At 40.7% G+C, this 18,476-nt stretch overlaps 1 protein-coding gene across 9 annotated transcripts in view; it reads left to right on the forward strand.

Moving 5' to 3' along the window:
• CELF2 (CUGBP Elav-like family member 2) overlaps positions 1 to 18,476 on the forward strand; it is a 390,551-nt gene that overhangs the window by 211,243 nt on the left and 160,832 nt on the right. Inside the window, exon 1 of one of the 9 annotated variants that reach the window (XM_068400896.1) lies at positions 4,974 to 5,016. The exons of the other annotated variants lie outside the window; for them this stretch is intronic. The gene's annotated coding sequence lies outside the window, so the exon portion shown is untranslated. Of the gene's footprint in view, positions 1 to 4,973; positions 5,017 to 18,476 lie in introns of those variants that run through there. 9 annotated transcript variants of the gene reach the window in all.

The raw sequence follows: 18,476 nt of genomic DNA on the forward strand, positions 1-18,476 counted from the left end.
GTTGTGATTTCTGGTTCATTTTTCTCGTGTTCAGTCATGCCTACAGGATCCCCTATGGTTATCGTAGCTAGCAGACCCAACATGTTTTTTATTGTAGACTGGCAACCTTGAACTTCAAGGAAAGAAGAGACAAGGAAAGAAAGTAGAGCCCAAGCAACGAATTCTCTGACTGTTGTGAGGGTCTGGTGTGCCCCGCTCTAAGGTAGACTGGAGTGGATGAAGTGGCTCTATCTATGCAGTGACTTCTTATTTCTGGAGAAACAGTTAGTTAGGTGAAGTTGGGTTTTGTCATTTACCCAAGACAGCTTATGTCCATCTTAGCCTTTGACCTCTCATTCAAGTTCAATTGCTTCTTATAGCCAAATAACTCTCTGGGATAATCCTAGCTGGCCGAAGAAACATCACAAGAATGAGTAATGAACTTAGAGGCTGGTGACACGGGAGCGATGTCAGGAGCAAACTGGAAAATTGTACCAGGTTTTAAGAAGAATGAGTGGTTATCATAACAGTAATTTAAGAACATAACAGTTAAAATATTTGCATGAAAAAATCTGTAGCAGAAGTAAATAATACTGGAAAAATCACTTAGTCCAAGTCTGCTGCATCCCATACTAGAATGAAGCAGTGTTAAACCACTGTGGAGTGCTAGTCAGCCAGTTTCACTTGTTTCTTCACAGCCAGTTAGAAAGAGCCTGTAATTTGCAAATAGAAATTTGATTTTGTTTCTACTTGTCTTTACTTCAGATTTTGTTTTCTATACCCCATGAAACTTTGTGCTGAATACCAGATAGTGCCATCACTGGTGGTGAATTTTATGATAAGGGTGTTTACCCACTGAGCTGCATGCAAAGACTAGCTGGGTTTTGAGTTATGACAGTACATTTTTCTGATGGGTTCTTTGAAGCTATGACAGTACTTCACCTTCTTTAAAACTCTAGGGTTTTACTATACGTGGCAATTCTAGAGATGCTGGAAGTGCTAAAAGCATAGCCATCATTTTTTTTTTAAGTTATGAACATTTTATTTAAGCAGAGTGAGGAACCACAGTTGAGATACAGATGTGCAGTATTGCTGAGCTTCTCAGATTGGATTGTAGTGGTGCTTGTCTTAATATGGATTTTCCTAGGGTTACTGAGAGTAGTGTGACCACCTTTTAGCTCAAGATGGTGAATGAATATGGTTGTGAAATGTAATACCGCATATTACAGGGACCTTGACAGGCTTGAGAGCTGGGCCTGTGCGAACCGCATGAAGTTCAACAAGCCAAAGTGCAAGGTCCTGCACGTGGGTCGGGGCAATCCCAAGCACAAATACAGGCTGGGCAGAGAATGGATTGAGAGCAGCCCTGAGGAGAAGGACTTGGGGGTGATGGTTGACGAGAAGCTCAACATGAGCCGGCAATGGGCGCTCGCAGCCCAGAAGGCCAATTGTATCCTGGGCTGCATCACAAGCAGCGTGGCCAGCAGGTCGAGGGAGGGGGTTCTGCCCCTCTACTCCACTCTCCTGAGACCACACCTGCAGTACTGCATCGAGCTCTGGGGATCCCAACATCAGAAGGACGTGGAGCTGTTGGAGTGAGTCCAGAGGAGGCCACGAAGATGATCAGAGGGCTGGAGCACCTCTCCTGTGAAGACAGGCTGAGAGAGTTGAGGTTGCTCAGCCTGGAGAAGAGAAGGCTCCGGGGAGACCTTCTAGCAGCCTTCCAGTACCTGAAGGGAGCCTACAGGAAAGCTGGAGAGGGAGTTTTTACAAGGGCATGGAGTGATAGGATGAGGGGGAATGGTTTTAAACTGAAAGAGGGTAAATTTAGATCAGATATTAGGAAGAAATTCTTTCCTGTGAGGGTAGTGAGACACTGGCCCAGGTTGCCCAGAGAAGCTGTGGATGCCCCCTCCCTGACAGTGTTCAAGGCCAGGCTGGATGGGGCTTTGAGCAACCTGGTCTAGTGGAAGGTGTCCCTTCCCGTGGCAGTGGGGTTGGAACTAGATGATCTTTAAGTTCCCTTCCAACCCAAACCATTCTATGATTCTATGATATTGTAGAGAAGAAACATTCCTAGACATTGGATGAAACCAGCTGATGTTCTTTTTGCATTCTCACCTCATTGATGAGGATAATAAATTTAAAATTGGGAATTATGATGCTTTACTCATTAAGGCTTTTACAGTTACAGTTACAAATGAGTATGGGGTTAGAAGGAATGTCTTCTTGACTATCAAAAGCAATTCTTAACACTTTGAAATTTCACCTTTTCCTGAAATGGGGAAATCATTTATGCATATTACTAGTTGCTTCCTAAAAGACAAGGTATTTTTTCTGCAATAAGCTTGAAAAATGAGACCTTTTCAACCTTTTTGTTTCAGTCAATGAGCTTTGATTTTAAATCATGAAATTGCTTAGATGTGGATGAGCAAAACCAAACACCTGTGAAATACATCTGCTGATGGCAGCCAATAGACACATAGTGAGTTCAGTACTGAGCTAATGCCTCTCTGATATGAGCCCAAGTCGATCAGGATCTGCTCGTTGTCTGTTTAAAGCGAGCATTCCCAAAACTTTGAAACTGATATTCAAAAAACATGATTTATTAGAATATATATTAAATACTTTTTTTTTTTTTTTTTTAAAATGGCATAAGCAAACAAGATGGACTGGAAACCAAAAGGGGATATAAACCAGGCTCCGCTTTTGCTCCACTTTTGACTATGAGTCTTGCAGGCTGAGTCCTTTCAGTCAACAGAGTAGCTTTCTGGGTTGCTGGAAAATGTGCAGAACCCCTTTTGTTCTCAGCGTGTCTGTCCTTCCATCATACCTGCAGCCTGCTCTTCCCAGTGGTCCTCTGCTGTCCCTCTTGTCCCTTGCTATGACTATCTTGTTCTCGACAACATGATTAGAAGCATCTCCCCTGAACACGCTCTTTTTCTCCCAGGGAGCTCTGTCTCCCTGTTTGCAGGAGCAGAGGAACAGCCCGAGAGCAGAGATGTAGCCCGTTGCAGACATTATCCACTCTCGTGTGCCAGCAATCAGCCTCCTGAACGTGTCAGGGGTCCTTGCTCCAACCACAGTGCAACCCCCAGGTTCTCTGTAGCCACTGATCATCCTTTGACTTGACTCCTTTTTCTTTCTTCTTGGGTGAGATTTGGGGGGTTTGCAGCAGTCTGCAAAGCCTATAAATCATCGGAAACCCTGTTACCACAGATGAAAAAGTTTTTCAGGAAGCACTTTCTGTTTTCAGAAACAGAAAAGGGGAACTAGGGGGTATTTATGGGGCTTCAGTGTATTCGTCGTTTTTCCAGTTAAGGGCCCTTTGTGAGTGTTCTCTTTGGCACTCTTCAAGGATCTGATGCAGCAGGTGTGTCTTTGGACTTTGTTTCATTCTCTCTCAATCCATCTTTGTCATGATTTACGAAAAGAACAAAGGTGGTCAAGGGTGAATGAAACCAGGCGTTCAAAGCAAAAGAAAGGTACAGCACACTTCAGCAGCATTTTACAATGATATGATCAAACAAGCTCATGCACTACTACTGACATTAACGTGATGACAGTTTAAGAGCATTAATGATCTGTATCAGCATTTCCATCAGCCTGCAGAAAAAGCCAAGAGCAAATATTAACATAGGTGGTTACAGGCTGACTTCTTGTCCCATTTCACTTTATTTTGACATTCTATGTATCCTGCCCACTATGACTGTTCGCCTTATCACCATCATCTTACTAGCTCCACTTAAGCTTCAATTCTTAGTTAAATGTTGAACTAAAAAGAATAATGCTATTCAGTGTTTGGAGGAATTTAAGGGTTGTTTGCAGTGTCTAAGGCAGATCAAGTTAGCACTGTAACCAGACCTAATGACTTTTTATTTCTTTTCTTTTTTTTTTTTTTTTTAATTCTATATCCCTCTGATATATTTTGATGACTGTAATTTTAGAGGGTGATTGTATTGTCATAATTTAGAACCTGGCTCCTGATGTAAATATATATACATACATATGTAATAGATATATGTTTGTATATATATACATTTATGCATGTACATACACACAGAGTATTTCATGTCTCCCCTTCTAAATGGGATCTGTGGATATATCCTTGAGTTCAGAATCCATCATTTCTGTTTTCCTAGGTACTGTAAAATTCATTAAGCTAAGTAAAATGGCAAATTATTTGCTGCTGTTGAAGGATATAGAAGTGTGCTCGTTTGATTTTTGGACTCTTGTCTGTGTTGCTTACCGAGCCACATTGCCTCGTATGAGAAGGGTCGTGATTTCAAAAGACTCTAATAACGGTAGTCATATTATGTGTGTGTATTAGAGTGTAGCAAAAAGCCTTTGTTCATTTTGACTGCGATGGAGCTGACTTAATGCCCTGTTCTGCAGCTGTTCTCTAACTGCCACTCACTCCAGTAGTTTTTCCTTGCAAAAACCAGTTTTGTCCATCCCATGGGTTCGTTCAAGAGTGTTTTCAGTAATGTCTTTTGAGGTTTTGCTAGCCTGTGATATGTCTAATGAAACGACTGGATATTTGCTAGTGTAAAAAGCTGAGGAATATTTTCTGCACATCAATTTAGGAGAACGGCAGCAGTTTTACATTGGGGTTTGATAGGTTGGAGTATCTGTGCAAATCAGCCCTCGAGGTGTTTGGAGTGCAGAAGCATTCATGAGTTTACTCTTTGCACCTCGAGCTCCCTTGTTACAACTAAAGATATGTCAGATCATTTCTTTAAGGGTTTAGGGAATGAGACTCAAAGGGCTCAACTTCAAAAGAGCCTGTCACTTGATGGTTTGCATTTAGGCACCTAAATAAGCAACCTAGTATTGCAGATCATTCAGCATCCAGCAGACGTGATTGATGTTGTTGGGATTGTTTGCGGTGAACGCTTCTGATAACCTGACTGCATTTTTCAGATGGCTAATTGAGAGCTGAGCACTTTGGATCTAGCCTCGGCTGGGTGTGCTTATCACCACTGAAAACCCCTTCCAGGATCTCTCGTTTTCCAAATGCAGCTTGCTGGTACGCAGGTCAGTGCGCCAGGCAGGCTTCTAGGCTTTGCACATCATCCTGTTCACCATCAGTCTGCTCAGCGGGTAGTCCTTGCTCGGTAGCTGATAGCAGAGGCTAAAGGTGAAAATATGCTTAGACCTTCTCCTCCACTCTCCCCATACACTAAACAATGTTAAGTATAAGCAGCTGGCAAGGAATCTATCATTTATCCTGGGTTTGAAACCTATAAATAGCCAGATCATTAAAGGTGTCACTTACAATAAGCCTTTGTCCCAGAAGCTATTTATGGTGTGGGCTTTGGCTCTGCACAGTTTTCTAGGATTGCCAGAAGCAATGTTAATCTACCTGTGGCAGCGAGGCTGGCAGAGCTGGTAGCGATTACCTCTTCTCCTTTGCGTGTTTGCTCAGCCTGGTCAAATCTTGAAACCTGTGGGGTTATTATAAATTCACCTGGATGTAAAGGAGAGCAAAATTTGGCCTCATACTTTTATCACCAAACAGAAAACAAAATGATCCAATAACTGGCAAAATTTTCAGAAAAGTGTTTTAGATGGGGAAGTAAAAATATTCCCTGAATATTTAGCATACTTCAAGGGAAAGGAAGGAAATGTGCTTTTTATTTGAAAGATTTCATTGGGTTCCTGCTTACTGTCTGGGGAACAGAGAATGCCACAGTCCAAAGGGAAATACATGCGCTTTAGATGAATTGTAATGAAAAGATATGGGGACAGAGTGTTCAGTGGTTATGGGGCTGTTAAGAGACTCATCAGACCCAGATTAATTTCCCTTCTGAGCCACAGACCTACATTATTATCTTGGTCGGGTCACTCAGTCTGTAAAGTGAGAATTACGCTTGCCTGTCTCTAAGGGTAACGTCGAGATGAATGAATCAAGCTTCTGAGTCACCCAAATACTGCTCTAACGAAGGCCACGTAGTATGGATGTGTGCAAATGTTCTGGGGATGTAAGCACCAAAGGAAAAAGAAGTAAAGTAAAAGAAAACTGAGGGCAAATGGCAAATATCTGTAGGAACGAGCACTGCAGTTTTTCGTGAATGGTGTTTCAGTTGGGGAAGCCCCCAGATATGCTGGAATCCTTCATTTTGCACTGGGAGGATGAGGGATTAGGTGCTGCTATTATTTCCCTAGCTTTCTTCTGTAACTCTACTGTTAACTGCAAGCAACATGATTTGATTTCACATCAGTGAGGGTCTTTTCCATTAGCCAAAGCCAGTTAAATCACAAAGATTTTCTCTTTTAAAAAGACAGAAACAAATGTTACTCAAATCAATTATTACCGAAAAATGCTTTGCTAATTGAGTTCGGAGAGACTCTGCCCATTCCATTGTTTCGATGATTCATTGAATATGACAGACTGGTTTGTCTGAAGTCAGCCAGTGTGTATGTATAAAAATATATGTGTATGTGTGTGTGTGTGTGTGTGTGCGCCCATGCGTGTGTGTAGCACAGCTGATGCTCGCTGAAAGCTTTTGTGCGGTGAACCATGACATATTAATAGTGAAATCAAGGTTCACTAGCTGACAGACATCAATTTGCCAGAGGCCATCCCTCTTCTCCACCCTCCCTGGCACATTTGTGCGCTCACGCACACACACGGACATATATAATCTTGTCTGCTATGTTCTGGCAAATCCTATAGATAGTTGGAATCTCTGTTCTCAAGAAATTTGCCAGCCAGCCTCTCATTCATAATGTCTTGTGTGCGTTCCTGCAGGCTGAAAAAAAAAAAGTGAGAAGAATTACAGATGATTCAATTAAACTGATATTGTGCACAACAAAACTGAGAGCAAATGCAATTTGGGTCCTGTTCATGTGACTTAATTATCTCTTACCTCCCCACTCCACCCCCTTTTTTAGAATTTAAAAACAATTATGATATAATTGCCAATCTGGAGATCCCTAGATATGCAGTAAATACCCTTTGTCTCATGGAATGCTCTTTTCTTCAATTCGGAAATGGGACCTTACTAAAAATGCACACACACACACACACACAAAAATCATATAAAGTCATCAAATGACCTTCAGGAGATAGAATTCTATAATGCTGTATACCCAGAAAAGACATACCCATCTATTAAGTGAGCGAATCAGCTAAAGTCATTGAAGATAATTAGCTGTGTGCATTTATAAGATGCGCACACTTTCAACACTCGAGGCAAATCCCTGGAAGTCAATTGAGACCTTCTCTGATAGAGGCTTGGAGGTGCATTTGAAGACCAAACATGCCTTTTTTGCTTGAATTAGTAACAAGTTTCAAAATTTACTAACAGCTTTTTAATGTGTAATCAGCTTGACTTAATGGGGAAGAAAAAAATTGCGATCGTTAAGGAGCCCATACTGAGTGTATATATTCACACGGTGGGAAAATGCCTTGCAGTATACAGTAGTTCGGAGTGAGTAGGATCCATTACCCCTATCTGCTGAAGGGCTGTCAGATATGAAGTAAATTTAGAGACCTGCTTGTCCCTTTAGCTATTCATCACCACTGAGCGGCTCTAGTGGCAGCCGGCGGTATTTTTAGAGAAGAGAATGATACGGAATTTCTCCATGTGCCGAACATTAGCTGATCCCATTACTCAGAGCTACTCAGAAAGTCACAGCTGACACTTCAGGTTGGTGGCAAAGGAGAGCAATTGGCTTAGAAGGGAAAACACAGAGGGGACGTCTGAGGAGGGTACGTTTGTGGGGACGCGGCCACATTAGGACTCTCATCAGCCGCGGTGTTGTGTTACTTGGAGTCAGCAATAAAATGCAAAGATAATTTTTGAAATGTACATTTTCTCAGGATTCAGTGCAATATTGCTCAGGCATGTTTTCACATAATATATGTAATAGTTTGAATAATAACAACTCTTTGTTAGCTTTGTAAAGTATCTAGCGGTCGAAAAAAGGTTTGTCCTGAGCTTCGGGATATTTTCAAAATAATACGAGCAACTGACTATGAATAAGCTATTTTGCAAACAACCAAAGTCATCTGTGTTATTGTTTATCATTATTTCATCAAAGAAAATCCTTTTAGTTTAATGTGCATTTGAATTGCTTCTCTTTAAGACCTCCAGATCCTAATAATGGGTCAAACACACTCCAGAATGTCAAAATAGTAAATTGTATGTAATTTTCTTTGACAGTAAGTGGATGAGTCCTTGCCAGAATTGTTCTTCTTTACACCCAGTGTGAAGTCATTGCCTTTTTTCCATCAAGTGATATTTGACTTTTTAAAACCCACTAACAAGAACACCGCTGACCTTCTCGTAACAAATTCAGTTGGCACTGAATGGGGCTGGGTGAGCGGGGAGAACCGGGCAGCGGGCAATTGTCTTCTTCCTGTTCTGCTGCAGCCCCGACTCCACGCAATCGAGAACCGAGGGTGGGCATGTGTGCCAAACATTTAAAAAATGGACGATTCTTTAATGAATATACTTTTTTTTTTTCAAATAGCTCTAGTACTGACCTCCAGCACTGCGATACTGAACTTGCAAAGGTTTGGGCTGACAATGAATAGCATTCTTCTTCGCTTCTGGTTCTGATCTTGTAAAAGCCAACTCATGCATGCACAACATGATAGACCGTGTTACGCCTCAGAGCCTTTTTCAGAGCTATCATCTAATACATTTTTTATAAGCCAGAGTGCATTCATAGAATTGTACCTCCAAAGGCATTCTGCTTTAATGGCTGCACTGAAATGTCTAGTCTGGGTACTTCTGCTTTTTGGAACAAAAGGGTAATGGGAATGTTGAGATTTTTTCTAGTAGTTTTAAATTTCAGTTGTTTGTTTGTTTTTTTTTTTATTAAAGGTATGATGTTTAAAAGTACGAGGATGTCTAGAGAAAAGCTTTCTGCTATTCCTAAATGAAAAGGGTCAGATTTTTGGCTGCCGAGAAGGTGTACGCTCTTTGTGGAAATGGCTGTTTCTGTATATTCTATAACATGTATACACACATGCATATGTTCATCTCCATCCGATCTTGAAACAAATTAGATTAAGAAAAGTATTAGGAGCGGCTTTCTGTTGTCAGTCCTGAGACTTAGCTCAGGTTAGCTGCTAACAGCAGAAGTGAAAAGCAGAAATGGTTCACAGATTTAATTTTGTATGTGCGTCAAAGTACAAAAAAAAAAACCCACTAAAATTTCTAATTGAAAGAGGAATGTTTCAAAATATATATTTACGCTTATTGGATTCATTAGTAGATGGACAGTTCCGTACTCGAAGTAATTAATTTTCTAAAGGAAGTTAGTAATCTGAAGTAAATAAAAGTGCTCTTGAAGTTTTCTAGCGCTCTGCAGGCAGGAGTCCATTCATTTGGTTTTCTTTGACACATTTTGAAGGTTATTTTCCTATTGATCAGAAATTTGATTTAGCAACTAGAGTTATTTTTCGGTTTGTACGTAACTGGAAAGCTTGTTTGTCTTTAAATGGGGAATAAATTTGTCTGTAGCAGTAGAAAAATTGAGATTTTACATTACAAAGCTTTCTTGGAGTCCCAAGATAAAAATTCTGTTGAAGTATTTTAGAAAATACTTTGGTTTTTTTTAAGATACTTCTGAAAGGCTTCAAGTTAAAAGCTCTGTGAACTGTTTGCTGGGTATGAGTGACTCATTGTAAAAGCTGGGCTTGGCTCTGCGTTTGTACTTTGAAAATCTGCAAAGATGGGGAGTATGTCAGAATCTGGGCCTTTGATTCACTGCTGTGTAAGATGGAGAGTGTCTTTTGCTTTGTCTTAAGAAGGAATAATTTGTCCTGACGCTACTGTCCTCAACTGAATTTGAAAAAATAGAGTTTATCTATTTCTGAGTCAAATTAGAGTCAAAGACAATATAATTGAATTGCATCTTTTGGGTGTAAGGGTGGGGTATTTAGTGCAAAAATAGTCCAGTGTTTGTTTTTTTTTTTTAGATATTTCTTTAATGATCTAAAGCCTTGGTACAGGTTGCCACACTTTGCTTTGGCTTGGCATCTTCTGCCCTTGGTCTCATCATACAGCCATTTAACCACCATGCTTGTAGGTTTATTTTGATTCTAGCAGTGATTGCAAGCAGTCCAACCTTTTGTGCATGTATGTCTCTCCATGGGACTTTAGTATGATTTGCTTTGCAGAAAAGGCCCTGGGGGAAGGTCTAGCTGGACAGCAACTCAGGATGGGTCAGCATTGCACGCTTGCAGCATGGAAGGGCAACCACATACTGGGGTGTTCTAGTAAAAGGGTAGGCAACAGACCATGAGAGGTGGTTATTTCTCCATTTGGTACTTGTGAGTCCACATCCGGTTTTGGGCTCCCCAGTACAAGACATTGGCCTACTGGGAGGAATTTTGTGGAGGGCCACCAAGATGATCAGGGGTCTGGAACATGTGATGTACAAGGAGGGGCTCAAATAGCTGCTTCATTACCCTGGAAGAGAAGGTGAAGGGGAAACCTTAAAGCTGTTCTCATCTACTTATTGAAAAGTTACAAAGACAACAGAGCAAGACTTTTTTCCAGAAGTGCACAGAGTACATAGGACAGGAGGCAACGGGCACAAATTGTTAGAATGAAAATGCAGATGTTGATTAAAAATAAAGAAAAATATTTTCACCGTGATGGTGGTCAAACACTGTAACAGGCACCCAGAGGGACTGCCCTTGGAGATACCGAAATATCAGCACAGCCCTGAGCAACCTGATCTGGTTGGCCCTGCTCTGAGGGTGGCTTGACCAGGTGACCTCAAGATGTCCCTTCCAACCAAAATTACCCTGTGAATCTATGCTGACAAAGGCTCTCTCTGTTTAACAATGTAGTCATTAAATTTTAATGCTGACAAAAGGGAAGAGGTCAGTTCCTCCTGCTTTAAGAACCATTTGTGTGAAGTTAAGCAACAAAAAAAATGCCCTTGTTTATCAGTTGTGAGTTTTGCACAACTTGTGACCAGAAGTGGGAAAGTCAGAACTTTTTGTGTTCCGTTCTGCAGAAGCAGAAACCGCATGGCTGTGTTTTTGCAATGATTGCAGTAGTAATTCACGGTTCCTGCAGCAAATGAGTATTTGCAGTCACCTCTGTTGCACTCTAATTTTGTTGGAGAGTTGTTGGATATGGAAAAGGAAGAACTGCTTGGATCCTATAGGGAATGGGATAAGCCAGTGGTGAAGTATGACTTCAGAATCAACTAAATGCCCACTTTTCTTTCTGCTTTTAAGACTGTCAGGACATCTAGGAGCAGATTTAACATATCTAATCTTTTAAAGCTATAATTAGCATTAATTTCTATTGCAGTAGTATTCAGAGAGCTCAATCAAGGTCAGTTGCTAGGTGAACAAACATGTAAGAGAGGAAGACTTTGCTTCACCCTCTCCAACAAAAACAATTAATTTAAATGTTAAGCTGCCTGTGCAACTCATGACAAGATCCACCCCACTTAATTGTAGCTGTCTTAAGTGTTCATCTATCGTGGGCCTTTTACAGCCAATGGAAAAAGAGTGGGTCTTGCAGAAGGCTGCCTCAAATGGTTTAGTTGCTTCTAGAATAACACATCTGAGATTTATCCCAACAAAAGGACTTGTCAAATTCCAAATTTCTAGTACTGTACTAGGGCCCCGAATAAGACCCAGGCCTTCTAAGTCACAGTCCAGTGCCTGTGTTATTTTTATACTCTTATCTACTGTGATCTTGAAGATACCCCTCTACGTGAAATATGACGTGCTTTGTCATGGAATATTATTTGGTCTGTTTTCTCCAGAAAAGTGTGTTTTGCACACCTGTATCACTTCTGAAACAGTCTGTCATTCTAGACATTTTCAAAAGCAGCCTACAGCAGCCTTACTCAACATTTCTGCGATAATGATGACAACCACTGGAATAATATAAACCACTTACTAATCAGTTTGCTAAGGCAGGACATCTGCTTTACACAATACAGAAGCAAATTAAGGAGGCTTTCACAGTAGTCTGAAATTGTGTGTTAGAGTTTAAAAAGAGAGAAAGAAACTAATGGTAAATAAATTGGACCATAGTGCTAGTTTTAATCCAGCTGTACGCAGCTCTATAACAGCTATCTCAGAAAGGTACCTATTATTTATTAATTCAAGGTTACTTCAGAAAGCAATTCCTCCATAAATTTCTTTCCAACAACTTTCTAATCTCAGTAAATTCTTGGCAGAAATTGTTCTAGGAGAGTATGTCCTCAATCACAGTCTTCACTACTGTAATTCCAAAAGGCACTTACCTGTAGATATTTCGCTTTTTAAAGCATGTGGTTTTGCATGTACTGTCATGTTTGAGGTGTTAACTCTAAACTACTTGGTCCGACCCTGCATTGCATGACAAAGGGAGGGAGTCTGGGATTCATGGCATCCCAGACATGATGGATTTTGTTTGTATGACTTTATCAAGGTTCCTATTCGTACCTGCTTTTCCATCATCTTCCTGGTAGCAACTCCAAAGCCAGTTTTCACTGCCTCTAAGAAGCTCCATATATCATCTCCTGAGCTAAAACGTTCAATATTTTTCATGCATGGAAGGCTGTCAACTTCTGTTCTGAGATGTAATATCTGGGCAAGGGGGAGACTAACTCAGCTACCTTTGGGGATTAAGTGTCAGAGCCAGAAGTAAGGCAACTGGGCAAAATTCACATATAGATTTGATTTAGGATAGGCATTGCGCTTCAGCTTGGAAGCAGATCTCTATTTAATTTCCTTTCTTGGATACGTACTTCAATAGACAGCTATGTGTAACAAGGTTTTAGAATGAATCTGGACAGAAATCCTAAGATTATTTTTTATCACTGTCTGGTCCATGACAAGGATGTCAGTTTAACTTGGTCCTTATTTGCTCTGAAGACTAGTGGGGTTGGGATCAGAGGTTCTGTTTCCAGCAGTTAGCCACATCCATGCTGTTTGGTTAAGCATACTTATTTAGAATTGGGAGAATATAAGCCTGAACTACGTCTGATTGCATGGAGAACCCAGTGGTGGAATATACACACTACTGTGCTTTGAGTGTTTTAGATGGCACAACATGCAACCAAAATCTGACAGTCCAGAGAAAATTAGTCCTTTTCGGAAATGGAGATGTTAAAGATCTGAACACATGCAGCCTTTAACTAGGAGAAAAATATACTTTAAATTCATCAATATTTCCTTTTTTCTTGGTGCGGGGAATGTACTCATTGGCAGAATTTCTGTAGAATTTGCTGGTTTTGCTAATGTTAAGAGTAACACTTCCCCACTTAAAAGGGAAGGACTGAATCCAATTGTGGAATTTATGAACATTATTCCTTTTTCTTTTTCCTGAATATGCAATTCCCACACCCCTCTCAGAGCTGGAAAGTTTAAGAAATAAAGCAAAACATAATGCCATTACAAAAGATGTTTAAAGCTCTTCAGGAATTGTTTTCATTTAAATCCAAAGTAATGACGTGCAGGTTTTCTTTCACGTATTTATTTTTAAAGGTGATGAAATATTTAGTACACAGTGTTACACTTTTTCCCTTTCTAAATTAAGTGCTACAGATGCCCATAATCTTTCAACTGAAATGGCACAGCAAAGTAATAGTGAAGCAGGACACTACTACAACCTTTTTCTGAACCAAAAATATGAGAAAGTACATATTTTGGGGAGCTACTCGGTGTTTCTCCCAGCTCATCCTCCCATCAAGGATGACAGCAAAGACTGGTGGTCCATTAAGAAACTGTGGTCTCCTCTGATGTCCATGGGTTTCATCTGTCTGCTGTTAGCCCCTGATCATAAGCTTGTCCAAGTTCAGAGCTCTTGGTACTGCTGCACTGAAGCAAAAATGGGGGGTTTCCTCTCTCATCAATATAGCAGCTCACTTGAGTGCTCTGTTGTCTCACAATTATCTTAGCATTCACTGAAAAGTGTGGATTCATTGGATCTATTCAGACTCGTTACTAATATGAAATACGGCTGGTCTGCATAATACTGGCTACCAACAGCCTTAGGACCTGCTGCATAATTTAGGCTAATGATTTGTTTTATTTCATTTTGTGCAGCTCTCTATTTCTGCCTGGAAGCAGAGATACTGCAACACTGCGAGAGCATCTCCAAGAATCCCCATTGCTCCAGACACTCGTAGCACCCCCATTTTATGAACTCTTCAGAGGGAGCTCCTGGAATAACATTTTTGCAGTAATTCAGGATTGAACTCCCTGTGGTTGGGATATGCTAAGATATTCTAAGGATGGCAGCAATTTGTGCCTTCTGCACAATGTTTCTCAAACCTCAAAATGTCTTTCCCTCAGCAATTTAAAGGTTGCTGTTGGCTGTGACTGCAGGGGAAAAGACATTACTGTTTCTGTGAAGAAGTTAGTTGTAAACATTAAAAGAGCTTCAGTGATTTCTCTAAGGGGAGGCACCAAGCCTCATAAAAATATTGACTGAACTTATGCGTAGCTTTTCTGCACCTTGTTGGTTATAAATAAAATCAAGGCACCCAGATTACATTTCAGAATAGAAGAGAGGTGACCTGAAAAATTTATAAAGGTGTGAGATAATTAAGAATTATAATTTTCAGTTAACATTTAAATGACATGGCTCCATTATAAACCATTTAACGCTGGATGCAAATGAATGCATCTGAAAGGGAACATTATATTTGTGGGTTTACTGTAATTGAGTGCAATATATATTTGAAGGAGTTGTTAGTAGGGAAATGGAGGTTTAAGGCTAAATATGACTCTTCTGCTGAAAAAACTGAAAATGTTTTAATCAAGTGGTGAAAACAGGCCCCTAAACAAATAGGAATTACAGAAACATTGGGGTACTCTTTGGGGGCGTATGAAGCCACAAGATCTTGCATAGTCAGGGAACTATAAGGCAAAGAGAAGAGCCCTCAAAATTGTCTTTGCGCTGTTGATGCTTGTTGTAGAAAGTCTCGGTTCATTCCAGGTCTAATATCCACAACAACACCAGACAGCAGAAACTTTAGTCCCCTGTCAAGAAGTTTTGATGAAAAGGTGCCTTAAAAGCCATCGGTACCCATGGGAGAGGGGAAGAGACACCATTGCCTCTTGTGTAGCCAATGAGAGACCAAAACCAGCCCCTCGTGTTGGCTTTTCCACGTGGGGCTTTTCCACCCCATACCAGGGTGGGTATGCCCTATGTCTTGTCCGCTGAGAACAAATTAGCCATGTTAGAGGGACAGAAGTGGCACTGACTACATGTAGAGCTGCTGAGCTGGAAAAACCCAAACTCAAAACCGCACAACTGCTGAAATCAAAAGGAGTAGCGGGGTCAGGGGCATCTGGCAGAGCAGCAGGCCAGAGCAAGGGGTGATAGGAAATTCGTTAATTAACCTGACAAATGCTGTTCAAAGACAGAAACGACAGTGTACCTCCTCCCAGGTGAAGCTGGGAGATAAATATTGCCTCGTGATAAGTAGGTAAGGCCATGTGAAGGCCTGTGCTGGTAGATATAGCGACAGTGCTTCAGATACAAACGTTTGTGGGGATACCTTTAAATGCTGATGCTCTCCTGCTCTCTGGGAAAACACTGAAAATAGCATTTTCTAGCCCAGAGCCACTGAGCAGAAGTAAGCAGTTGCAATCTATTGACATTGTATGTTAAAAGCCACAGTCTGTATCTGGCAGATGAGTAGGGATTTTGAAGTTGGAGATCACTGAACTAGCTGAGGTAAATATATAGGAATGGGTGATTTGGTCTTTAATTTGTATTCATTTTTAATATCATTTAATTGATTTCTGAAGTATTTTTGGAGCTTCCAAATAATTTGTAATGGTCTTTCAGAGCTTTAGATATAGTGCATCATATTTTCAATTAAAGAATCATTATTTAATTAGTGTGGCTCAGTCAAGTCCTGATAAATATGGGCACCATCAGAGCTATTTTTGTTTCCTGATTAATTTCTCCAGCAGGACTGAGGAAGCACCACCTTGAACCGTGTCTCTAGTGGTGAACTCATTTCCTGCTGAATAAATACACTGAAGAATAGCATTATTTGCATGTATTCTACTAAGGAGTCCTCCACATAATACAGAGATTAATAATATCACTGTATTTCTTCCCCTCCAAACACCTGACTTGACTTTACTAGGCCACACACCCCACAGTAGAAACCCAAACGTTGAACAGAAATAGTAGCTAATATGTAAAAAGAAGACTAAGAAAATAAAAAGCAGAATGTTTTTAGCTTGGTTTCAGCTGTACTCTTGTCGTACCTCAAAACCAAGCTTAGTTTCTAAATGATTTGTATGCTGTTTGGCTATTAGCATTGCTGCCATTCAACGCTCTCTCCTTTTTCTTCTCTCTCCTCCCCCACCAGTATTTCATTTTTATACCTGTCATGAAATGGTTGGGGTCGAAAGTCAGCACAGAGTGCATCATTTGTACATTGTGTCTCTTTTCCTCATGTGCCTCTGCTGCCAGAGAAATTGAACTTTCGTCCATTAAAAATCCATTTATTGTGTCTTGACTTCACTGAACTAAAGAACAGGACATTTCATCAAGCAGTACAGTTTAAAATCAAATTAAATTGTACTAGTGCCCAGAAAATGTGACAGGATAAAGACCCTAGTCATTTAAAAAATCTTTTTAAAGACCTCCCTGATTGCACTTATTGATACTTCCACATGTCCTTTAAGGTCAAAACTGGTCAGTGATGCGAAGACCCAGCGTGGGACACCTAAAAGGACCCTTTAGGGTTGGGTTTTTCTTCCTTCTTTCCATAAAACAGTGGTGAGCACTTCTTCCAAATTCATGCTCTCTCGGGTTTGACAGCTGCAAGCTGAGTTTCGGTGTCAGTGATCCCGAGTTGTGATATCCTTCCCTGTCCTTCCAGGTGAACCTTTATGTTGGACATGACTGCTCCAGGGTGCTGGTAGTACAGGACTGCCATCTACAGTGATGACTTAACGTTGAAGTGTGTAGCATGTGTTTAAGTAACCGGGTAGCAAACCCCTTGAAAATCAAGGGAAGCACGCTTGTCCAGTAAACTTGCCTGATGGCCTTTCAACTGGGTTAAACACATCCCAAAAATGGGGTTTGCATCGTATGTTCTTCTGTTGGCAACCTGGTCCCTTTATTGCCATATGTAACCACAACAGGTGCAGGAGAGCCTCCTTAAATGTTTCTTGTCCTAGTTACAGTTTCCATAATGTTGATGTGCCACTGGAGTCAGAGAAGCTGGAGTTTCACAGATGGATTACGGAATTAAATTGTGCAACTCACAGGGCTACATATGTGCAGAGTTTCTGGAAGTCCAGAAATGAAACCGAGGGCTGAGAAAACACCCTTCTTCCAGACCAAATCACGTGGGCAACAGCTGGAATTTGCACGGCTCCTTATTCGATTAATATTCAGAAGCCACTATTGCATTTTCCCAAGAGCAAAGAGGCAGTAAAAGCAAGCTGCTGCATCTAACTCCACTGTTTGTCCTCCCCCTTACGCAGGGTTGGGTTGTTTGGTTGGTTGTTGGTAGTGTTTTGTTTCTTTTTTTAACCTATTATAAATACGTGTTACAGTTGGTGAAGAGGCAACTAGGGACCAAAAAGAGAGCAGCAAAGTGGTGTTTCAGAAGCCAAGAGAGAAGCATGTTTGAAGTGAATTGCACCAGCTTTTTGTTCATATGGGAGCTGCTTGTATTGGTTTTTGCTTGACTTGCTTCCGTGCATAGTCAACTGCTGAGATGCTCGTTCATAGTTTAGATCTTTCTAAGGTATGATATGGGTTTACAGTCTAACCAACAACAAGAGGAAGGTTTACTGCAGTGATAAATATTTATTTGGATATCATGCTAACAAGGTTTCTAAAATTTATGCAACCGATTAAATGCAAATATTTTATCACTACCTTTCATTTTTGAAAAATTAGGTATATCCTTTCCCTTTTGGAGTGTACTGTTCTAAGCGGAACCAGATTACAAAATGATTATTTGGAAAACGTATTTTATAAACCCTTCTTTTGTTTCTATATACATAAGAGGTGTCCATTTTGTTTGTGTGCAGAAGGGATATAGCCAGTATGATGGTTTTACTGGCTCCCAAGCTGCTCAAATAGAAGATCAGGCCAGGGAATGTGTTGCCTTACTGTGCTGTTTCTGGACTGAAGCATGGGCTGGCCCGTGAATTGCATGTGCTGCCCAGGCTCCAGAAGAGTCAATTCTCTGGCAGCTTGTTTCTTTCTCCTGCTCAAGGCCAGCCCTGGAGAAATGGAGGTGAAAGACAGTTACTAAATTGTGTAGGTTGTTACTTGCTTGGCTTCAAGGAATGATTTCAGTCTGGAAATCATTTATCATTTCTTGTGAAGTATTGACAAGCAACCAAAAGCTAAAAGGAGGTTGTGGAAGTCAAGCTTTTAGTTTGCAATCAAAATGAGAGGCTTTGGGGGATCTGGATTCCTTCATTTTCTGACCCACCAATTTTGGGGCAGTAAGAGCAGGAAACAATGCAATGTTTTTTTGATATACTTGATTTTGTAATACGTCAGTTCAAATCTAAGCTTTTAACCATT

This window comes from Nyctibius grandis, chromosome 5, assembly GCF_013368605.1.
Source record: "Nyctibius grandis isolate bNycGra1 chromosome 5, bNycGra1.pri, whole genome shotgun sequence".
Taxonomy (NCBI): Eukaryota; Metazoa; Chordata; class Aves; order Nyctibiiformes; family Nyctibiidae; genus Nyctibius; species Nyctibius grandis.